Below are 25,524 nucleotides of genomic sequence, written 5' to 3' on the forward strand. Positions count from 1 at the left end.
TATCCGATAAGGGGTTAATATCCAAGATATAGACCGACAACTCAACACCAAAAATCCAAAGAATCCAATTAAAAATGGGCAGACGACATGAACAGACATTTCTCCAAAGACAACATAGAGGGCCAACAGACACATGAAAAGATGCTCAACATCACTCATCAGAGAAATGCAAAATCAAAACTACAAGGTAACAACTCACACCTGTCAGAGTGGCTAAAATCAACACACAAGAAACAACAAGTGTTGGAAAGGATGTCGGGGAAAAAAGGAACCCTCATGCGCTGTTGGTGGGAATTGCAAACTGGGATAACCACTGTGGCAAACAGTACGGAATTTCTTAAAAAAAAAAAAAATTAAAAATAGAATTAGCATAGGATCTAGTAATTTCACTAGTGGGTTTTTACCCAAAGAATACAAAAACAGTAATTTGAAAAGATACATGCAGCCTTATGTTTACTTGCAGCATTATTTAATTCCAAGATATGGAAGCAAACCAAGTGTCCACTGATAGATGAATAGATTAAAAAAAAAAAAAAGAGGTGATTTTATATAGATACATACACACACACAGGAATATTAGCCATAAAAAAAGAATGAGATCTTGCCATTGCAACAACATGGATGGGTCTAGAAGGTATCATGCTAAGTGAAGTAAGTCAGAGAAAGGAAATACCGGTATCATTTCACTCAAATGTGGAATTTAAGAAACAAAACAAACGAACAAATCTGGGGAGGGCGGTGGGAGAGACAAACCAAGAAAGAGACTCTTAACTACAGGGAATTGATGGTCACCAGAGGGGAGGTGGGTAGAGGGATGGGGGAAAACGTACACTTACCATGAAAAGCACTCAGTAATACCATTGTTGATTCGCTACATTGTACACCTGAAACTAATGTAACACTGTATGTTAACTATATTGGAATTAAAAATTGAAAATAAAAACTTGTAACCAGGAGAGACAAGGAAGGTGGCTCCGTGTGATGTCAAGACAGCCAAATACGCTTCTGATCACATCTCACCAGGTAAGAGCAGTGTGTTCCTGAGCCGGGAGGCAGGATCCAGACCTCTCTGAGGCTTCTCTCAGGCATGGCCATTACTAGCATTTATGGCACCTTAGGGAGGTCCTAGAAATGGATATGACTTGTTAAGTTGCTTTATGATAAATAGAAAAAGACTTGCTCTTCTTCCAAGCTGACCCATCTCCATGGTCTTGGAGGTTGGAGAGCGGGCTACATTTCAGTGAATTCAGCCTTCTCTTGCCCCTAAATCATCGGCTGCTGTGCTGAAAACTACCTTACAACCCCACACAGGGCCCTGTCCCAAACTTAAAGTACCTAAGACACTATTATCAATAATGCAGTTGTATCTGATACTTCCTGGGCTTCCTAATTCTGGAGAGAAACCACTACCTGTCAATAAATCTGCCAGAATTCCTTCACTGCAAACGGAGATATTTTTTTATTCTAAAGAACAAGCCAAGTGAATTCTCTATCCCATTTCCCTTCCATGGAATAAATAAATAAATGAGTGAAAGAAAGAGAACAACAGTAACAAAAAACAAAACAAAACAAAAAACACCAAGAAAGCTGCAAGCAGCAAGCATTACAGAGACCGGCTGGAGGTGAGGGCTTCCAGCCCAGTACTCCAAGCAACTGACAGCACTGAATGAAAGGCTAGAAGACAATGGCCAAGCATCAAGGGATTTACAAGAACAATGATGCATCCTTCAATTACATTCTTTTGCTAAACTAATCTTCCAGTTTGTGTAATGTTGGAGTGAATTCCATATTACAACTCCCAGAAAATAAAGCCAACAGACACCCTAGAATTTGCTTAGAGGACCTCAACAATGACACTGTTGTTAACTGGCAAGGGCTCCTTTGCCTTTAAAGGGACATTTAAATGCGTGCTGACGGATGTTAACTAGGTTTTCTGAGGTGATCATTTCACTACATATCTCAAATCATATAGCACACCTGAGACTAATATATGTCAATATCTCAATTTTTTAAGGACAGCCAAAGAGATCCTTGTGGTCAGGAAACAGCCCTCTACCTTGACTACTATGGTAGATACATAAACCTGCACATGATAAAACTACAGAGAAATATACCACACACACACACACACACACACACGCACACACGCACACACGCACACATGCACACAATACTGGTGAAATCTGAATGAGCTTAGTGGACTGCATCAATAGGAGTTTTCTGCTTGTGAGATCATGCTATAATTTTGCAAGATGTTACCACTGGAAGAAGCTGGGTGAAGGGTACACAGGAACTCTCCATGTATTTCTTACAACCACAGTGCATCTATAATTACCTCAAAACAGAAGTTTAATTAAAATAGCATTCATAGGGTCACCCAGACGGTATAGTCGCTTAAGTGTCCGACTCTTAATTTCGACTCCAGTCACCCACACAGAGTCTGCTTGAGACTCTACTCTCCCTCTCCCTCTGCCCTTCTGCCCCCTCATGCTCTAAATAAATAAAATCTTTCTAAAAACTTTTTAATGAAATAGCACTACTAATACACAAAGGGCAATACAGGCAGGTCACCTGGTAAGCACAACACGAAGGGAAAGATAGAGCACGACCTCCACCCTCTCTCCAGGAGCACACTCCTCTCTCACTCCCCATCCCTCTTCAGGGCCTTCCAACAGCCTGTCCCCCACCCCCCCCAAACCCCCCTATCTCCCCCAAACCCCCGCCAGAAATGGTCCGGCCCCTCTCGCCTCACTCAGCTAGTCTTCTCCATCCCTCCGGCTTGAGTGGCAGCATCACTTCCCCAGAGAGGCTTGCCCTCCTGCCCTCACGGCCTCCGCAGCACTTACCGCAAGTCAGACATTTCTTTTTCCTGCAGTATTTATGTACTTATTTCCTGGCCACGCCAAGGAGTTAAGAATCATTGCTGTTTTTTTTCCCCATTTCATACCCAGCTCGGTGACAATCACCAAGCTCGGCGTGCATTCACTGAAGGAACTCAGGAGGGTGGAAGAGATATGACCATCAAAAGGACAGTGATGGGCACTGGGCTGGAGACCAAGGCAAACAGCTCCAGGCTAAGCCCAGCATCTGCACTTTCCTAAATTCTACAGCTGAGTGAGATGTCCAATGCCCTATGGAGGGGAGTACTAACCTGCCTTTATCCTGGCAAAATAGCAGACTGAAATACCAAGTCAATCTATATATGAAAGAAGTCTGAAGAAAAACGTACAGCAGTGCCCCAGTTTCTGATAAGCAATCTGTCCACAAAGCAACAGGCTTACAAAAGGTGCCCACGCTCTACTCTCTTGTATTTCCAGATACTCTGACTGTACCGTAAATGATAATAAAACCTACCCAGGATATTAGTTTCAACAAGCACATCAGAAGGGGATTTTGAGTGAACAGGAATCCACACCCACTAAGTTAGTTCAGTAGTTGCAACCATCTTACCCATAATCCTGTGCTCTCTAATAATGTAAATGTGGTCTCTGCAAAACATCAAGGTCCAAATTCCCTTCCTTCATAATGCGACAGAGTCCCAGACTGCTTTACCTCAAGTCTGTTAACACACCAGTCTTTTCCAATATAATTTTCTAGTCCCTACAAGAGACATCAAAGCTCTGGCCAGGCAACAAATCCAGTGACAGAAGCAACCCAGCCCTGTGTACCATCTCTTTAGATGGTAGTTACAGCATAAACAGGACAGGTTGATAATGAGAAACCCGGGAAGGGGTCAGGTGGGAGAGGCAGGTCTATTAATTCAAAACGCCTTGTCACTGTCAGGACTCAAGGCCAGTTTTTCATTACAAAGATCCCCCAACATTGACTCAAGCTGCATCTTCATAGCACTTTCCAATGTTATCCCTCCCTCAGCACAACCGATTATCACTTCCAGCCCTCACCTCACTACCAAATGGCCCCTTGCACCACTTCCTCCTCTCTGTATTTCTGGAACTGTTCTTCTCATAGACCTGTTCGCTCTGAGATGTTACCAAAACAACTGCCAACTGCTTCAACAATTATTCCTTTTTTTTTTTTTAAGATTTTATTTATTTATGACAGATAGAGATAGTGAAAAAGGGACACACAAGCAGGGGTAGCTGGAGAGGGAGAAGCAGGCTTCCCACCAAGCAGGGAGACTGATATGGGGCTCGATCCCAGGACACTGGGATCATGATGTGAGCTGAAGGCAGACGCTTAACTGAGCCACCCAGGCACCCCACAATTATTTCATTTTTAAGAAAGCATTTTAGCAGTGGCTGCATATCTCAAAGCACAAATGAGTTCTATGAGTGTTTGGTTTTCAAAAGTCGCCTGAGGTTTACAAAGAGTGGAGGCAGAGAAACGAGGCGCTGAGCTGCCTAAGACTTGCGGATCTCAGGACTCAATCAGAGCTCTGCCGTGGGCCGCACTCTTTAGTCTTACAGAACAGACAGACAGTCCCGTCTTCAATTCCATCACAAGCCCATCATAGCCACAGCACTTTCTAAGGACAAGACCCCAGGCTGTTCCCAGTACCCAGGGGACAGAGTTTTCCAGCTCAACTAATGGCCCCACTCACAGAGGATTGGCCTAGAAGTGAGCCCATGATCCAGAACAGCCAATGGAAAGACGGTTCAGCAGGGCCTTCCAGAGGTCAAGAGAGGCTTGAGCCCCTCTCAATATTAACACTCCCAGTTACATTAATAAAGAACTGACAGGATATTTTAATACCTACAATGAACAAATTAACATTTCTAACACCTAAACACTTATGACTAATTATGCTCTTCATGAGACAGTTACAAGATTTATAAAACATATTAATTCACAGTGCACTACAGGCAGAATATCCGTTAATGAGAAACAAATTTAAATTTGGATGATGAATGCCATCTTCTTTCAATCTTGCCAGTTTGTGTCTGGGACGGAATATATAAACTCGGGTGCAGATAGCTAAGGGACTTAATATAAGGCCCACGCTCCATGGCCTTGCCATCAACCCCTCCAGCAGCATCCCCAGCACCACGCATACTATGCCCTGCTGGCCAACAACAAAGGACAAGAAAATTTAATTAGACTTTCTGCTTAACAAAGATGATGATAATTAGTGAGACCCCTAAGTCATTCTAGCTGCTTTAAAGAGGGAGACAGTCGTCACAAACTCCTGCTGGCGACGTTCCCAATCTAGATCTTGGATCCAGAACAACCGGTCAACATAGGACCTGTGAGGCCCAGCAAATGGGACGCAGTTTGCATCCTTAGATATTCCTGCAAGTCTCAGCTCCCCTGTCACCTGTAACCAGAACCTGTAACACCTGCTACAACGTTTTCATGCCTCGGGACCAGGAGAGCCTAGTGTCAGGCTTTCCTGAAAATTCTTGAGAGGCTGCACCTATGCAAAATTTACCCAAGCCTGAAAACCTGCAGGGGTTAAACTGAATACAGTACTTTTCCACTTCGCTTAGCAAAATGCCCCCACCTTTCTGGTTTTCATGGCCCTTCCATTCTAACAGCTTTGCTTGCAACCCCTCAGCTTCTCTCTTCACTAAGAAAGTCCAGCATTTAGGGGAACCTGGGTGGCTCAGTGGGTTAAGCCACTGCCTTTGGCACAGGTCATGATCTCAGGGTCCTGGGATAGAGCCCTCTATCGGGCTCTCTGCTCAGCAGGGAGCCTGCTTCTTCCTCTCTCTCTGCCTGCCTCTCTGCCTACTTGTGATCTCTGTCAAGTAAATAAATAAAAATCTTAAAAAAAAAAAAAGTCCAGCATTTAATTCATTATTTCCAGATTCTCAGATACAGAGATTTTTTTTTTAAAGATTTTATTTATTTATTTGACAAACAGAGATCACAGGCAGGCAGAGAGGCAGGCAGAGAGAGAGAGGGGGGAAGCAGGTTCCCCACTGAGCAGAGAGCCTGATGGAGGGCTCGATGGAGGGCTAGATCCCAGGACCCTGAGATCATGACCTGAGCCGAAAGCAGAGGCTTAACCCACTGAGCCACCCAGGCACCCCAGATGCAGAGATTTCTTAACAGTGCTTTTAGGGAAAAGAAAAGCACTACATTAAATATACACATCAATCCTTTTATCCACCAGAATTCTAAGCATGTTTTTGAAAGTTAGTGTCTTAGAGTAAAGATAATAAGGTAAATGCATCTATTTCAATTAGGAAGAAGTGATGGAATTAAGGCAGAAATGGCCAGACCTGGCTGACAGCAAGAATCCTAGGAAACATATAGGGCATTTTTGACAACTACAGGGGTAAGAAGTAGAACCATGAGAACCAAAAGGAAGTAAGACACAGATGTGGAATTCACTTCAGACAATACAAACACACAATGTCTAGAGAAGGTTACCAATTTCCCAGAGCTCTGCATTAGAACCTTACCAAACGTTAGGTAGATTTGTAAGACCCTCTAGTTGTACTTTTCCCTTATAATGATTTCTTAGTTCAAACTAACCCAACCCACTCAGCTCATGCTTCTCTTGCATTCCATCAAATCTGTATCCCTCCTCGGAACTCTGCCTCCAGTTCTCTCTTAAATTAGAGCCCTCAGTGGGGAGGTGATGAAAAGTGGCCTCTCGTGAAGAACACTTCCAGGACCTGAAGCCAGCTCCCGAGAAACAACCCAGGTCTACACAGACTATCCTGAAGAGGAAGCCCAAAGGTCTTGGAGTTTGTTCTACTTTGAAGTAATTCTTCTGAGTATGGGTGACTTGGCATTTTAGAACCTAACAAGGTCAGAGGAGAGGCAATGTGAGGCAATCTTTACCTCAGGTCATTCTGACAAATGCTAATAAAGAAATCAGCTGGACCCCATGCCCAAAAGGCAGGAAGAGGTCACAATGGATAGAGCACAGCTTCTGCCCTCACACGGTCTAGCTGCAGTCTGAGGCAAGTGGTGATACCTTTCTGGGTCTCAGGCTCCTCTCAACCTGAAAGGGTTGACGAGATGGCCCCTACTGCCATTGCAAAATTACGCTTCTATAATTGTATGCTACGTGTCCTACACATCACCTCCCCAACAGCAATTACATCTAGCACCGTCCCAACAATAAATGGGATGAGATCATTTCTAGGCTGTGAAAAAAAAACAAAAATCTGGGTCCCTCTCTCCATAAAATGATTCATACTTTGATTTCCAAATTCTTAAATACTAGATATGGAAGAGTACCATATCTTACAAAAGAAGCACAAAAGAAAGGGTTTATGTCTCACTTTAAGAAGTACATTTGTGGGGCGCCTGGGTGGCTCAGTGGGTTAAGCCGCTGCCTTCGGCTCAGGTCATGATCTCAGGGTCCTGGGATCGAGTCCCGTGTCGGGCTCTCTGCTCAGCAGGGAAGGGAGCCTGCTTCCTCCTCTCTCTCTCTCTCTCTGCCTGCCTCTCTGTCTACTTGTGATCTCTCTCTGTCAAATAAATAAATAAAATCTTTAAAAAAAAAAAAAAAAAAAAAAAAAAAAAAAGAAGTACATTTGTGGGGCCCATTACTCAAAGAAGCAAATACCAAAATATATGAAGATACATATTGTAATAGCGATGTAGCGGGACAGATGGCAGAGGCCCTTGTGGTGAATCTAGCATAATGCATGAACTTGTCAAATCACTAAGTCGTACACCCGTAACTAATGTAACATTGTGTGTGTACACCCGTAACTAATGTAACATTGTGTGTCAACTAGACTAAAAAAACTGTGCATACATATGAAGATACATAAAATGATTTAATCAGAGTTGGACTTTAAAGATCTCCTACCTGTAACATCATCCAGTCTGGCCCCTTTACAGATAAGAAAAATTAAGCAGAGAGAGAGTAATAATTTACCCAAGGACACCCAGCTAGTAAGAGGTAGGCCAAATACTCATACCCGCCAAGAATGATTTAATTATTCCAAAAAGGTATCCAAGGAGGTTAGCAAATTCTGGGATAAGCTCCTAGTCTTCGGAAGCTAATGTCAAAGAGGACAGCCAAGCCCTCCCACACAGCACTGCTTACTGCTCTCACACAAGCCGAAATGCCAGGCTGACCAGCACAGGACACATCGGTCTTTGGCTCCCACATTCACTCGTTTCCATCCATGGCAAAGGTGGCACAAGCCCCACACCCCTTCCAAACCAGGCCAGGAGCTCCAAACGGGTTACAACCTCAGATTCCAGGCCAGACTTCCCACCTCATTGCTGTTACTGTGCCACACACAGTTGCCTCACCAAACCATGGGAAGAAGCCAATGCTGCCAGTGCCAGCCCACCAGCCAAGCAGCAGCAGCCTGCCCCAAAGAGATCACCCTGGGACCTCACTTCCTGTTCTGGCAATCGAGCCCACATCCGTGCCAGCTCAGGGTCTGGCCCATCATTTTCAAAGCTTAAGCTGGACAGGTCCCAGATAGCCAAGAAACCATCTGTTACGAAACCCTCCCTCCTCCAACTCCACTTTGTGACAGACGGCAGGATCTGCCACCATCCCTGGTCACAGGAGCAGAAACTAGCAAGAGCCCTCTGAACTGAGGCGTCCTCACAGAGGCCCCGGCCATGCTGACCCTTGTCCAGAAAGGGCAGAAGCCAACAGTGTTCAACCAGACATCCTGAAATCAGCACGTCTCTTATTCTGACAGCCTTAACAATGGTTGAGGTCAGAAAAAGGCAGAGAAATACATTGAACTTTCTCAAGTCCTAGGATTTTGAACCATTTTTCCTTTTGAATGTCTATTTTCTAATAGACACTTTTCAAAGCAAAGTTACCAGTACTAAAGACAAGGTAAGAACAATTGCACTAATAACCTACAAATATCCTGAACTTGAAACAGCATAAACTTACTTTCCAATTAAGAGCAAAATCAGGGCGCCTGGGTGGCTCAGTGGGTTAAGCCGCTGCCTTCGGCTCAGGTCATGATCTCAGAGTCCTGGGATCGAGCCCCGCATCGGGCTCTCTGCTCAGCAGGGAGCCTGCTTCCTCCTCTCTCTCTGCCTGCCTCTCTGCCTGCTTGTGATCTCTCTGTCAAATAAATAAAATCTTTAAAAAAAAAAAAAAAGAGCAAAATCAGAGTAAGATCGAGGGCTCAGTGAAAGCCATTCCAATACTACTATATTTAAATTCCAAGTAAACCCCAAGCAGTGGCATTTGCATAATAATAGTCCTAATAAAGAACACTGATTGAGCATTCACTATGTGCCAGACAGCACTAGGATCTTTATACATCTGATGTCACAAATTCCTCCAACACCTAAATTATCATCTCCCCTTCCCCCACCTTCAGTAAAGGAGGCATATGGAGGGTAACTAAGTTGCCTCCCATCACAGCAATAAAAACTGGCAGGGTCACAGTTCAAAACCTAGGTCCATGGGACTCCAAGGCCAGTGTGTTTAACATCCCCCCACACTGCATCAGGGTCTTAGTTTTTGCTTCTGCACACCCAAATAAAATGGCATCTGAGGAGTGCCTGGGTAGCTCAGTCGGTTATGCCGCTGCCTCCGGCTTAGGTCATGGTTCTGGGGCTGAGTCCCACATCTGGCTCCTTGCTCAGTGAGGAGCCTGCCTCTCTCTCTGCTTGTGCTCACTCTCTCTGTCTCTCTCTTTCTCTCTCTCTCTCTCTGACAAATAAATAAATAAAATCTTCAAAAAAAAAAAAAAGCATTTGAGGATATTGCTTCTCATTCCTCTGCATTTTAAGAGGTTCTGCGTAAACGACTGGCCTGCAAATGTACTGGCAAGGAGGGGAAATTGGCACTCATCTATCAAGTCTGTAGCACAAATGTCAGGCAGCTACACGGAGCCCAAGGAGCAAGTGAACCATGTGTCCAGCAAGGTTGTATGTGTGTCTGCCTCCAACTCGAAATTTTTCAAAGAAATGAGGAGCCGAGGAGATGGGAAGGAGACCTTCATTCTAAATTCTGCAAGTCATGTTGAATAAATATGATCAGCCCCACATGGCTCGGATAAAGTCAGTCTGTTAAAAATAAACTAGATCCCTTACTACCTTCCTGTCTTCACCCAACAGGCACCCCGAGGCACGAGCGCGCGTGCGCGCGCAAACACACACACACACACACACACACACACATATACACTTTATTAGTATTAGCCTGTTTAAGCCTTAAATTTTTAATTCTGTTTATTCTCCCATGGGGAATTGACTCAGCAAACATTTGGCTTCACTTATACTTACGTTGCTATGTTTTACCACGGGCGTCGAGAGGGCTTTCTCATGGGTAGCGGCTCTTAGAGGTCTCCTCCACCATCAACAGTCACAAGGCAGCCAGACTTATGGCCGAACAACGGAGACCACAAGGATGAAATAACACAGCCACGGACCCCTGAGCTTATGCAGTAGTGGCCACGTGCTTGGATCAGCAGCACAAGCTCAGGACGTTTCAGACATAAATGGATACCTTTCCTTGTTGTGCCTTTTCTAACTCTTCCCAGTCAACTTCCATCTCCTCATCTCACCAAGCACCTAGTATGTGCCAGTCACCGTATCAGATGCTAGGAATACCACGGCAAGCAAAGTAAGCTTATCATCTAGTTGAAAAGGCAGAAATGAATCCAGTAATGACACAAGGGAGCGATTTACAGGGGAGCACTCTGAAGAAGCACCCACTGAGGAGTATGTGGTAGTTTCTAAACACAGCCGCAAATTCTGGTATTCTTCCCACTAAGAGGTGAGATCTAGGTTCTCCCCACCCCTGTGTGAATCTAGGTGGCTGTGGCGGCATCAACCTGTGGGCTGGAAACAATGCTGTGGACTGTCAAAGCTAGGTCATAAGAGGCCATTCAGTTTCTGGCTTCTTTTTATTCACCAGAATACCTACTCTTGGAGACCCAAATTGTCCTGTACCAAGTCTGCCTATCCTGAGGCTTCCCTGCTGTGAGGACGTCTCAGCCACATCAAGGAACCATGGATAGGAGCTCTGGTCAACAGAGCCAGCAGAGCCCGGTCTTTGCATCATCCCAGTCCAGGCACCAGACACAGGAATGGCGACACTCCCAGGGGATTCCAGCCCAATGCAGTGGAGATCTTCCCTGCCAAGGCTCCAGACATCACAGAGGACAGACAGATCATCTACACTGTATCTGAATTCCTGAGCCACAGAATCCAGGAGCGTAACAGATGGCTGTTGTTTAACACCACGAAGTTTCAGAGTGCCCTGTCACACAGCAAGAGATGACCAAATCGAGGGTAGTTTATAGAAGAGGCGGCTTTATACTACAAGTCCCTCATGAAAGTAACATCGGAGCAGAGATCAGAAGGGTGAAAAGGCTTCCAACAAATAGAAGGAAGGGGATGGCAAAAAAGGAAAAATAAAATAAAATAAAAGCAGCTCATAGGCACAGGCCCTGTGGTCAGAGGGAGCATGGCTGGCACAGGAAGAAAGCCAGCAGCTGGCCAGGGCCCAGAGTAAGAAAGAGGAAAAGGCTAAGGAGAGAGGCAAAGGCCAGATTACTCTCAGGGCTTTGGTCTCTTACTTGACAGCAAAATTTCCCTAAGGGTTTTTTGGTTTGGGGTTTTTTCTAATTGAGGTAAAATTCACATAACATAGAAGTTACTGCTATGGACAGAATTCTGTCCCTGAAAAATTCATATGAAGTCAAAAGCAGTACCTCAAAACATGACCTCATTTGGAAAGAGGGTTGTAACAGATGTCATTAGTTATGATGATGGGCCCTAATCCAACAGGATCATGTCCTCATAAAAACAGGAAATCTGGACACACGTGTCCATAGGAAGAACATCACAGTAAAGATGACGGCAGAACTGGAGTGATGGGTCTATGAGCCAAGGAAGGCCAATGACCACCAGCAATTCACCAGAAGCTAGGAGAAGCCTGGAACAGATTCTCCCTCCAGGTCCTCAGAGGGAAACCACTTTGCCAACACATTGATCTCAGACTTGTGGCCTCCAGAACCATGAGTGAGTTTCCCCATTTTACCTCACTGACTTTGTGGGACCTTGTTACAGCAGCCCTCAGGAACTAATACAGTCATCATGTTAAACTGTACAATTCAGTGATTTTTTTTTTTAGTATCTTCAAAACAGAGTGTAATGATCACCACGATCTAATTCTAAAACAGTCTCATAGATCAAATGGAAATCCTGTTCCCTTCTGGCCCCAGCCCTGTCAACCATTAACCTGCAATGAATCAGCCTGTGTTGGACATCATAGAAATGGAACACACAATATGTGGCCTTTTGTGCCTTGCTTCTTTTACTTAATGTTTTCAAGGTTCATCCCTGTTATAGAATGTATCAGTCCTTCACTCCTCAATATAAGAAGAGCCATGTATATACATTGTACTGTATCTATACATCATTTTATTTACCCAGTCATCACTTAGACATTTGATTTTTTTCCTATTATGAATATCATTGCTATGAAACATTCCTGGACACATTTTATATGAACATCTGTTTTTGATTCTCTTGGGCATATACCTAGGAGTGGAACTGCTGGGTCATATGTAACTCTAGGTATAATTTTTTGAGGGGCCTCCAAAGTGTCTTCCACAGCAGCTGTACCATTTCCATTCCCACCAGCAAGGTTTGAGGGCTCCCTGTAAAGTTTTAAGCAGGTGGGGTAAATGTAAGAATTGTGCTTTTAAAATAAGAGGAACCAGTTTCTGTGAAAGAACAAGAGCTCATATGGGACTGGTGGGTTTGATGTGTGCTTTATTTATTTTTTTTAATATTTTATTTATTTATTTGACAGAGAGACCACAAGTAGGCAGAGAGGCAGGCAGAGAGAGAGGAGGAAGCAGGCTCCCTGCCAAGCAGAGAGCCCGATGCGGGGCTCGATCCCAGGACTCTGAGATCATGACCTGAGCCGAAGGCAGCGGCTTAACCCACTGAGCCACCCAGGCGCCCCTTGATGTGTGCTTTAAAACATTCGAGTGGAAACATCAGGTGGGAGAGACTCTGGCTTGACACTCAGCAGCCACAGGCATGACTCAAGAGAAAGTACCGAGTGCAGAAAAAGAGAAGCTTGACCCAAACCTTTCAGGAGCTCCCAAAAAATGAACAGTAGAGTTGAGGATATGGAGTCTGCAAAAAGGAGCACCATAAGTAGAATGTAACAAAATAATCAACTATTTGGGATAGTGATAAGGTAAGAAAGAGGAAGGTAACAGAGCCAAGACAAGAGACTTACCAAATTATAATAAGAAACAGAAATCTGGAAAGGATCTAAATTCTGACACCTTAACAAAGAAGATAAGCCTCCATTTACTTCTTTCTACCTTTTCTTTTTTTTCTTTTCTGAAAGGGAGACACAGTAGGTAGTTCAGAGCAATACTTTTAGGCTCCTCGGTCTTATCTGTAAGAAGTTAAACTCCTCGACCTTGGTGAATAAATGCTTTTCAGTCTGGACATCAAACCTAACTAACTTAAAATGGACCTCGTGGAGGGAGCTGCGTAGAGGGAGCTGCGTGGAAAGAAATCTGGTTATGTACTTAATAAGTTCCTATTGTTTCATCAAAGCGTCTGAAAGCCAGGGAAGACAGTTGGACACCACTTCAAAGTATCACTAAGAAATCAACAGCGATTAAAGCAAGGGAATAATCATTCCTCTATGCACCCTCCCTGCCAACAAGTAGGTATTTAATTACAGAGACAAATCAAAAGAGGAGAATCCTAAGAATAAACCTATAATAATATCTTCTGCCCCATTTCAAAATTATAGTTTAGATTATTTTGTTCCTCAAAAGCCATAGTTCCAGAGATTATAAAACTCTCTTTACACATCAATCAAGAGTGTAGCTAATCCTTTCAGGCCTCCATTGCAAGGAATTGAATTTTAACTTTGTAATTATGTGAGCAAAAGACTCGGGGTTAAATCAACACTGCCTTTAGTGGAGCACAGAAGGTCAGGCTCATCCAGGCCCAGCCCCCTCCTGGGGTACAGACCCACGTCCTTGATCAGCCTACCCCTTTGGGGACCCACAATTTTAATACAAAATCAGGAAATGCAAAATTGCATTACACTGAATTACTTTATTTGAATATCATACACACACAGTCCCATATTCACTCTATATTCACATTCTCTGAATGATTTAATTTTGTCAATTGATGGAAGAGGTGTCCTCCCAGAGTAAGTTTGGAAATTAGATCTTTAAGGTAAGTGTAGGTCAGGCAGAAATCCAATTGACTCTAGGACCCTAAAAGATACCTTCTTTTGCTTTATATGAAAACTATGAAATTGGTTCCAGTTACATGACCAAATTCAATGCTGTTGGAAAAATAAAATCATTGTGAGTATTCACTACAATCAGGCACATATGCTAGTATTTGTGCCTGGTATTTAACAAATGTTATTCCAAAGGCATTGTTATCCCAGTTTTAAGGACAAAGGTCCTGGGGTACAGAAACTCCAAATCTTACCTCTAGAGAGACAGAACTGAAATACAATTCTTTTTTTTTCCCCCTCAAACTGCAATGCTAGTAGTGCCTCTACCTACCTCATAGTACCTGAAGGCTACTATGCCTTCACACACGTGTGGGAATTTTTAGAACATTATTGCTAAGTACAGATGTAACCGCTGTGTAATGATGAGAAAGTAAGAAATGAAAGATGGGGGCGCCTGGGTGGCTCAGTGGGTTAAGCCGCTGCCTTCGGCTCAGGTCATGATCCCAGGTCCTGGGTTCGAGCCCCACATCGGGCTTTCTGCTCAGCAGGGAGCCTGCTTCCTCCTCTCTCTCTGCCTCCCTCTCTGCCTACTTGTGATTTCTCTCTGTCAAATAAATAAATAAAATCTTTAAAAAAAAAAAAAAAAAAAAAAAAAAAAAAAAGAAATGAAAGATGGTGATCTCCCAGAGGAAAAAAGCTTCCCTTAATACTTACTTAATAAGTAATACTTTATTACTAAGTTCTGTAACACATTATCTGAATTACCTTAGTTTTTTGTTGTTGCGGAGGTATTAAATTTTTAGATATAGGGAGTAATAAAACAGCAAATGTTCTCAGATGCTACTTCCCACAATACATAAGAAAAAGTTCTCTTGAAGCCCCTGGTTCAAAGAATCAGTCTGATCACAGTACTTGGAGAGACTCTAAGAGCAGTAACTAATGCTAATTAGTACTTAATGGGGTAGAGCCACAAACATTAGCTTATTCATTAATTCTCACCACATGTTCCTGAAGCAAGTATGAGCATCCCTCTTTTATGGAGGAGAAGTTGGGGGAACCTAACGTTACATCAGTGATGGCAACCGACTTCCAAAAAGCAATGGTCATAAATTAAAAAAGACAAATACCATATACTTAATACTTTAAACTCTTTGTATAAACAGAGGCACAAATGGGCATATTTCTAGACATGACCAATAATTATACTCATCCCAGAACAACAACCATGGAAGATGTAGAGTAATCCAGAAAGCAAAATATGGTTTGAAAGCACTGAAATGTAACAGTAATAAAAATAGGAGAGGGAGGGGGAGAAAAAGCCAGTAACTGCTGAATCCTTACAATATGCCAGCCCCATTCTAAATACCTTGTGGTCATTAATCCTCAACCCTCACAATGAGCTTATGAAGTGGGTACTAGGACTTCCCTATGAGTTACACTGATAGTTCAGAGCAGGATTTGAAACTAGTGAGGCTCCAAAGTCCATGCTCTTGACCACGACATCACACTTAAGGCACAACTCATCGTCGCCTTCAACCCAACATTACCCATGCAAGACTGAACTTAATTCACCAAGGAGAAGAGGCAAGTCCCTTAATGCTTCGCACTTAGCCCTGTTTCCAGGACTCCTTCTGACATATGTCCCATGCACCTCTGGTACAATATAATGTCAAGTTTGATCTAGTCCATTCCAGGTCTAAAATACCCATCTGTATCTAAAATACTCATTCAGATCTTTAATGGCTTCATCCAACCTACTCCTTGAAGCCAATTTCCTCTTGAATGCACTTAATAGCTTCATTGAGAATGAATCCTATTAGTACCATTTGTTCATTCCTTCTGAAACCACGTGTGTAGAGGCAGAAAAATAGCATGTCAGTATTATGTTTATTTTACAAAACACAGTTCTCTTTAAAAAAAACTGTTCTTCCCTAGCGAGATCTCTAGGCATTAAATCAGTTATAAGAGAAAATTTATACTACCACATAATTTTTGGAAGTTGAATAATATGTTTATAAAAAATAAAGCAAGAAGAGTAGAAAACACTTCATGTCTAAGTATTTCTAAAGGGCTTTCCATAAACCAATTATTCACTCATTCCAAACTCACTTGTTATTGTATCAACCTGTGCTTCAAGGACCAACCCGCCCCCCCACAACCTGCCCCTTGACCACCCCCCCCGCTCCCCGGCAGGTACCTGTGAACAATACAGGCAAGACCCAGTGAATTCGAGTTGCCAAGTAAAAAAGTCTGCATCACTTGGCAACGGCCCACATAAGTCTGATGTATCCTGAAGTTTGAGAACCACTAATTCCCTTCCATGTACCACCATACAGAACAAACGACTATGCAAAGGGCTTATTCCATTCCCTGAACCTGTCTCCCCGCTTCTAGCCTTCTTCCTATCCCCATCCCTAAATAACAGGGGGTTCCTTTCTCAAGCCTAAGTCAGCACATGTCAAGTCTCTGCTCAAAAGTCTCTCAAGTCTTCTCATGACCCTCATGGCCCCAAACCCTGATGGAGCCCCTGCTTCACCTTTCCTACCACTCTCCCTTGGCTCCAACCACCATGCTGCCTCCCCCCACATCCAGCCTGTCTGAGGCAGAACCTTTGCACCCTCGAGGCTCCGTCCACTTGGATGGCCCTTCTACGAATAGCAGCATGGCCTTTACCTCCCTTTCTTGGGAGTCTTGTTCCAGAATCCCCCTCATGGGAAGCCTTCCTTGGCCACCCTCCCCAGAACCACCACACCTGCCCCACTCTCTCCTGCCTGATTCTGTCGTCTTTAGCACCCATCACAACCTGACCTACTTGCTAGGTTGTTTATTTATCTTGTTAGTGGTCTATTACCCTCACTAAAATGTAAGCTGCATGAAATCAGGGATTTTTTAAAATCTGTTTTGTTCTTAAAGGTATCCCACTTGACATACAGAAACCAAACCATACTTACTGACTGAAGATCATAAATGTTCAAATGAAGGGATGAATGGAATGTTGAAAAATCTAAAGGAGAAGGCCACCAAGTCCTCTCAGGCACGCCGCACCTCCCCTCAGAGAGTAACACAAGCTGGGGTTTGCAGGAGACATACACAACACCCTCCAAGAAAAGGAAGGATATTCTCTGTAACTGGCCTGTGAAACGCCAGCATCGTGAAAGTCAAGAATGAGCGGCTCTTCCAGATTGAAGGAGGCTAGAAAGATGTGAAGGACATAACTGGGATAACTAGAGAAACTCGAAGGGAGTCCCTCAGTGAAGGGATACAGTTCTTTTCCGGTCTTCTTACAACTTTCTGCAAGTTTGAAATTGTTTCAAAAGAAGAAGAAAAAAGAGGGCTCAGGAAACCCAAAAGAAATGGAATTATAGGAGTAAATGTAATGCATTAAATAATCTGTAAACGAAAATGCAACGGATACAGTAAGGAGGATAAGGGCTATTTCTCCCAAATATTTCTATCCCCATTGCTCTCCAACTCCTCCAAGAAAAACTTTGGGCCTATATCGTCTTGGCTTAGAGTCAGCCCAAATATGGTCATTTTTCTTTAAGTGTCACACAAATAAATCCCTGGATTACAGTGGAAACACAGCATGTGGCAGGACATTTGTCTGTATCAACTCTGTAGCAAATGACATCTCTTCTCTCCCTACGGAGTAGAAGCTTGAGCCCCATGAACTGCTGTAACTCAAAGCATACTTTTTACATAAAAATAATGATAGCATTGGAAATAGAAAAAGTAAATCTTTGGACCAGATTGCTGTTGTGAGCCAAAGAGAAGGACTGAATATAAAACAAGGCAGGGGGGGGAAAAAAAAAAAAAAACAACCAGCAGCAGCACTAGGTTATAAAGAAACAGATTGACATAGATTTTTTGGAAACTGGAAGATACAGGCAACATGCCTAGAATTCAAATACCAGTATTAGGGACCAAACACTCTTCCAAGCTTCTACAGCTCCCCTGACGGGTCAAATCTCATCACAACAAACATCACAACCATAAGGACCTGAGTAACCCAAAGCGTGCCTAGCTCATGAACTCTTTAACTCCGTCAATATACAGTATCTAACCGCATTCCCCACTTTAAACACAGAAGTACAAACACACAAAACAAATACACTGAGTGATTACTGGCTCTACAAAGGAGCTGCATCCGAATGCCCTTGATATTCCATAGTAAGGTACAAGGCTAGTTTTACAATACAGCAAAGAAACAAAATGAGCTTATGTACCACTTTTTCAGGGATATGTCTGCGTGCCGTACAACCAGACACGTGAAAGCAGGAATTTATTTAATGCCACAGCAGGGGGGTCCAAGGATGGATACAGAGCTCCTTCCAAGGCCTCTACTGTCCTTTGTACGTGGGGCCCACCATGCTCTCTGATACGGGTTCCATGTGAATCTTCTTCTTAAGTATTGAAGTTGGGAAATTTTTCACTGGAAGAATGTGTCGTGCCAACCAAAAAATGGCTAGGTCTGGCCACACAGGCCGCATATTCTCTGGTCAGCCATCAGTTGGAGGAAAGCGGCTCCCCATACACAGGGCAGACACATGGCTGACCCCTACCTCACTCCCTAGCACATTCCACCTCCAACCCTCAAAGGCTTGTTTTCTGCCTGGGCCCTCAAAGCAAAAGTATCTGGAGCCCCAGCTTTGAAAAACCAACAGCAACAACAGGACAGCCAACTTGCTAGGACACCAAAACTGAGCTCTAGGTTACACATTCTGCTCTAAGAAGACTTCAGAGAAAAAGCACATTATTATGTATAAACCACATTCACATTTTTCCAAAGGCATTCTCACCAGCATCACTGGCGAAGTGACAAAGTCTATCTCTCTCTTTTTTTTAACTATTTATTTATTTATTTATTTAATGGGGGTGGGGGGAGGGAGAAAGCAAGCACAAGCAAGGGGGATGATAGGCAGGGGTGAAACAAACTCCCAGCTCAATAAGGAGCCTGATGTGGGGCTCGATCCCAGAACCTGGGATCGTGACCTGAGCTGAAGGCAGCCACTTAACCAGCTGAGCCACCCAGGTGCCCCAAAGTTTATCATTTTTAACTGAACCCACTTTTCTTTGGAAACAGGAATGCTTTGGAAGTCTCTTAGTTTATTAAAAACATGATATTGTTTTGGAAGCCCCCCCATAAATGAGTTCAACGCTGACTGTACTTATGTATATTTTTTTCCCACAATTTCAAAAAACAGAAAAAGTTAGTCATAAACATACACAATCTATAATGGAAACAATAAACATAATTACCTTAAACCGTCAAAAGAATAACTACTTTCTGAACTTCCCCTTTTCCAGGTACATACCATATGTAATCAGAGCATCTTCAGTCCCAGAGGAACTATTTGGGGGACACGCCCATGGGCAGTCACATGCTTCTCTGTGCCTCAGTGTCCTCCTCAGTAACAGGTGAAGAAGGGCAGTGCAGACACCTGGTGTGGTCACTGGGAGGTGCACACAGCACTTAACACAGTGCCTCCCATGTAAGTGCTTCTTTTTAATTTTGACATGGCAGGCAGTACTGCTGAGCCTTGCATCACTTGAGACACCGACCTAAACTGCAGGTAAGTTATGTTTCCCTGTCAGAAATAACCCCGTCTCTCCCCTGGTTTAGAGTGAAATGCTGTCTGTCAGAGTTTTCCACTCAAAGCACATTCCATTACTATCCATGTAAGTTGCTGCCAAATCTCAAAAGTCATTCATAAAAGTGGTGATTTCTCTGACGGTTTACGGTCACCCACTCTAAGAAGTACTTAATAGAAAAGAATTAGCTCTAAGCCAGTATCCGAGAGACAGAGGTTTATCAAAAACAATTACAGAGTTTAAAAGAATAAATCCCCAGTGCAGTAAAAATGCAGCATTCAAAAGTAAACTCCGTGCAGGGAAAGAGGACTGTTCCCACTCGTGGAGGCTGCTAGTGAATGAATGAATGAATGAATGAATGACATAAATGAATGAACACCAAGTTGAGGATATGCTGCAGACCAGACATGCGCTTTCTTAAAAAGGAAACCACAAAACAAGTAAAACACACCACTGTTTATACCTGAGTCATAGCTGAACTGTCTTGTCACGCTTACAGAGCAGGTAATAACATATAAAAATCCTCCAGTGTGTGGGTGGCTCAGTTGGTGAAGTTTCCGCCCTTGGCTCAGGTCATGATCTCTCAGTTCTGGGATGGAGGCCTGCCTCAGGGTTCCCTGCTCAGCGTTGGGGGTGAGGGTGCTGCTTCTCCCTCTGCTCATGCTCACACACCTGTGCTCTCTCACACGTGCTCACTCTCTCTCACACCAATAAAAATCTTTAAAATAAAATTAAAGGGGTGCCTGGCTGGCTCTATCATTAAGCATCTGCTCTCCACTCAGGTTATGATCCTGGTGTCCTAGGATAGAGCCCCACATCAGGCTCCCTGCTCAGCAGGAAGCCTGCTTCTCCCTCTCCCTCTGTGTTCCCTCTCTCACGGTCTCTATCTCTGTCAAATAAATAAATATTTTTTAAATTAAATTAAATTAATTAATAAATGCAAGTCTTCCACTAGCCCCCCCCAAATGCTTGCTGTATGCACCAATCATCACTGTGCTTATGTGGATGGAGCGGGAGTGGTCCCCGCCCTTGCTGAGTTTCAAATCTAGACCCAGAACAAAACAGATCAGCTAAATGGTAACCTATGAATATCAACCATGGGAGTTCAAAGAGAGCTGCACCCAGGGTAGGCTGTAAACACCCTCAGAGTGAAGGAACAGAAGACAAAGGAGGGGGCCCCGGAGAACTAGCCCAGTGGCTATGAGTCCATAGGGCTAGAGAGAGGAATGCGTAATACAAGTTCAGCTCTGCATCCTAGCAAGTTGGTTTTCTTCCCCTGTTGTTGGGATAAAAAAACACAGCAAGTGTTATCCTGCTCAGCCAATCCTTGAACCTCCTTCAAAACACATAGCAGCATCACCTCTTGGGGAACATTCCCTGACCATTCCAGTCTCGGGCTTACACACCACTTCCCTTCAGCACATTTCTATGTAAGTCTTTCCTCCCCTGGGCTGAGAACTCCTGGAGTCCAAGAATCATCTGACGCCATCCTGTACTACAGTTCCAGGCCCACGTGCTCACTCAACATCCCTGGACTGAATGAGTAAAGCGAGGACCTGGCAGTCAGGGGAAGAACTCTATGAATACAGCCCGGGATGGAAGGCCACGCGCCAGCGGGAAAAGGCACAGCCAGGCTTCCCTTGGCTCGGGTGCTGCCTGGAGGGAGGGACAGCCTCTGTCCTCAAGGAACCTGGAGTCCATTTATGTCACAGAAGGTATCCTGAGAAAGCATTTTAAGTGCTCTACCAAAGCAGTCGTTGATTACTGGGAACTGGAAGACGTCCTCCCTTTAAGATAAGGTACAGGTGCTTTCTCTAAAGGCCCTGGAGGGCTAAGGACTTCCGACCAGGTACCACTGACACTTGACGCTCGGCACATGACATGCACCAGAGTTCACCGGGTCACCCAGAGGAAGAGAATGAACTTACTCCTAAAATCCCAAACACTCCCTCTTGCTCACTGGCTGAGAAACCGCCATCTGGACGGCTTCGCAGATGAAAGGCATTATCACGGTTCTGCTGGAATATTTCTGGTAGGCAGAGAACACAAGATGCCAGAACTTGGGGTGGGGTGGGGGGAATCACATAACTGTGATTACCTCATTTCACCTTTCTCATGAGCCAATCTGAACGCCGCCTCTCATAGACACGGAACTATTAGCGCAACCTCACAAACGCCTTGCTGCATCCCGGGACTGGCGAAAATCTGCACAAGGCCCGCACAGCTCCCACATTCTACTGCTCTGGCCTAAGCCGACTTGGCAAGCAAAGCGAGCACCCCTTGCTCATGACCTTCAAACCAAAGCCGGCAGGAAAGCCAGGCAGGCATCGCTGACTCTACCAGTGCCCATCACCAGCCTCCTCCGCAACATCCCAGACTCATGCAGCTTCGCCGGGCATGGGTCCGCCCACACTCGGGCTGGTGCGCCCAGCTCTGGGAAACCACAGCGCCCGCACTCAGCAAACGCACACCTGTCACTTACGTCTAGGCATCTGTTGTTGGCTTTGTTTTCGGGCCATCTCTCAGGGCCACCGGGACCTACGCTGTGTCCCTCCGCTTCCCCACCGCGCGGGGCCAGCGTGAAGGAATCCACTGCTTCAAGGCTCCGCGCAACTGCAACGTGGAAGCCAGGCTTGGGAGGGGTTTTCCCGGGTGTGGTTTTGAGACCTCAGGCTATGCCATCTGATAAAAATCATCTTCAGCCTAGTGTCCCAAAAATCGCTTTCCCCCTGAAGGGGCCACCAGTTTGAAAGTGCCTTGCAAAGCGTTATTTGTGTTCCGTTCTTCACAGCCTTCCCCAAGGCAGGTGTGTGTAGGCGCCAAGTCAGAGAAGAGCAAACGGAGTCTCCGGGGGCCTGAGCTGTAACAGGCCTTCCAAAGCAGGGCCTCAGCCTGCCTTTTCGATTTTTTGTAACTCAGAACATCACTTGGTACTGTCCAAGTCACTTCCTGGAGGGACTATAGATGGTCAGGGAAACCGCAGCCCAGATTAATCTCTGTGCTCCCCACCAGCTCCCTCCCAGACACACTGCCAACGGGAGACCAGCTCGTGCTAGAATGAAGACAGCAAGGACCGTGTCTGCTAGCCCAACAGGGTGAAAACACCCTCAACAACTTCCAATTAAAAGTCTGTCAGCCTCTGACTGGAAGAAGTACCTACCCCTGGCTACCTGTGTCTATTTTTGGTTTCTTTAACAGCCTTTAACGCCTCCCACCAGCATATTCTAAAATCCCAGGGGCCCAAGGGAGTGCTCTTAACCTCTTCAAAATGTTTAAAAAGAAAAAAAAATGAACCCCTATATATGCTGCCAGAGTTTCAAGAGTATCAATTCTCTTCAGCCGGATGAGACTTAATCAATGACCCCTTCCCACCCTGCACTAGGAGCCTGAAAACTGAACCACCTACCTGGGTGATTCACCATCCTCTGGTTTTAAAAAGGATCACTGTGTACACTATTATCCAAAATGAGTAATTTTCCAAGTGAAAGGGGACCCTATTAGTCAGTCAGGACGCAGAGACTGCCAGCATAAACCAAAACTATTGTGGAAAACCAAGCCCTGTGGAGCACACTAAACACCCTGCCCCCAGGGGCTGAGGCTATCATCAAGGTCAAAGTCAGTGCAGAGCCCTGGCCCTCTGGAAGCTGACTGATGAGTGCACAATACAAACAATCAAATAGTCACCCAAATAAACAACAATGACCTAACCTAATGATGACAAGTAGTCAGAAGTAGTCCTGGGTGGTAGGACAGAAAATTCCAATGCTTAACTATGTGCTCTGGGAGTAACATATGTAAAGGGTCTGAAGTAGGAAGCATCCCAGGGAGAAAATAAAGGCCAGAGGGATGGAGTGGAAGAAGAGGAAAAGTAGGGGATACGGCTGCATGGGGGGGGGGGGGCACTGGAGGAAGAGAAGACAATGCAAAGGGTATTAGACTAGAGCAAGGACAGCAGGAAGCCATGGAGGGCACTCACAGCGTGGGAGTGTCGTGATCAGACAGACATGAGACAAGACCTCTCTGGCTCAGGGTAGAGCACCGACAGGGAAGAAGGCAGGAGGCAGAGACAGCAGGCAGCCAATGCAGTCAGGAGGATGAAGGCCCGGGACAGGGCAACGGTTGTGCAGACAAATGAGGGCAGATGCAAAAGAGTAAGAGGTTAACATCTGAAGACCCTGGTGATGGGTCAGAAGCTGCCAAAATTCTGGTTATGTTCGCTGAACATAAGACAGCAAAGCCAGTTCCTTATACAACCCTAAGTTGCCCTAAGCTTGTCTAGTAATCCTATTCAGACAGACTCAAAAATCCCTCGCAACGTGATATTAAAATGCGATGCAAGTGCTCAAACCACCTTGCCAGTTTTCCCTCACCCACAAATCAATGAGTCCTTCAACAACCTAAACAAGGCACTCACCTAAACAACTCAATATTCTCTCCGTGTTTGTCATGACCTCTTCAGTTGTATCACCCAATAATACAACTGAAGTCATTAGAGTTCTGAGTGATTAATCAAGTTTGCCTTTCATCCACAGAGATGGTATTCAAATCTCAAATCCTTTCTAGATTAAAAATCTATAAAATCACATCAGATCCCATTTCTTCACTTTGATGAACAGAATTTAAAAAGATTATTGGTAGGGGTGCCTGGGTGGTTCAGTTGGGTGTCCAACTCTTGATTTCAGCTCAGATCATGATTTCAGGGTCCTGAGATAGAGCCCTGCCTCAGGCTCCATGCTGAGCTTGGAGTCTGCTGGAGTCTTCCTAACACTTGGCCCCTTCCCACCCCCTCATGTACTCTCTCTCTCTCTCTCTCTCTCACACACACACACACACACACACACACACACAAAGAGAGATTATTAATAGTCACCCTTTGAGATAATCTGATCAATAAGTTGAAAGGCATCAGTTGGATTACAATGGCTATGCCACCCCATGCCACTATCCCTAAGGACTGCATTTTCATGAAATATATCACACATCTGACATACAACAGTGCCCAGACTCTTCCATGTCAAGCCAAGAATTCCTGTGCACTTAAGTAAAAATGCTCCACCACAGTAAAAATTACTAACAACTTCTGTTTGTATCCAACCCTCCGGTTTACAAGGTTTTGAGTTTTTTCAGTGACCCTGATAGCACACACAGGCAACTACTACTCAAGTATCAAGATGTGTCACAAAAGCTCAAGTAGTAGGTGGGGAGTGACAAATCCCCTCCATTGTGCTATCTCTAAAAAGACAGGTACTGGGGCGCCTGGGTGTTCAGCCAGTTAAGCCTCTACCTTTGGCTCCGGTCAGGATCCTGGAGTGGTAGGATCGAGCCCCACATCAGGCTCCCTGCTCAGCAGGGAGTCTGCTTCTCCCCCTCCCTCTGCTGCTTGCTTGCTCTCAAATAAATAAAATCTTTAAAATAGGGGTGCCTGGGTGGCTCAGTGGGTTAAGCCGCTGCCTTCGGCTCAGGTCATGATCTCAGAGTCCTGGGATCGAGCCCCGCATCGGGCTCTCTGCTCAGCAGGGAGCCTGCTTCCTCCTCTCTCTCTGCCTGCCTCTCTGCCTGCTTGTGATCTCTCTGTCAAATAAATAAATAAAATCTTTAAAAAAAAAAAAAAATCTTTAAAATAAATAAACAAATATAAATAAAGAGATAGGTACAAAGGACCTTTTGTCTGTCCTACATAAGCCAAACAGGAAAACTGGGGCCAAATACTGGATTATAGTGTTATTAAGTTTCACTACCTAAGAATGCCATGATCCCAGATTTTCTAGAAGTTTCCATTTCAAATACTCAAATACTATCAACTGACATGCATATATATGTACTTTTTCCTTTGA

General features: G+C 44.5%; 1 protein-coding gene across 3 annotated transcripts in view; it reads right to left on the minus strand.

The window, feature by feature from the left end:
• TSPAN5 (tetraspanin 5) overlaps positions 1-25,524 on the minus strand; it is a 171,495-nt gene that overhangs the window by 120,629 nt on the left and 25,342 nt on the right. Inside the window, exon 1 of one of the 3 annotated variants that reach the window (XM_047718038.1) lies at positions 21,619-21,643. The exons of the other annotated variants lie outside the window; for them this stretch is intronic. The gene's annotated coding sequence lies outside the window, so the exon portion shown is untranslated. Of the gene's footprint in view, positions 1-21,618; positions 21,644-25,524 lie in introns of those variants that run through there. 3 annotated transcript variants of the gene reach the window in all.

The sequence above is a fragment of the Lutra lutra genome, chromosome 2 (genome assembly GCF_902655055.1).
Source record: "Lutra lutra chromosome 2, mLutLut1.2, whole genome shotgun sequence".
NCBI classification, from domain to species: Eukaryota; Metazoa; Chordata; class Mammalia; order Carnivora; family Mustelidae; genus Lutra; species Lutra lutra.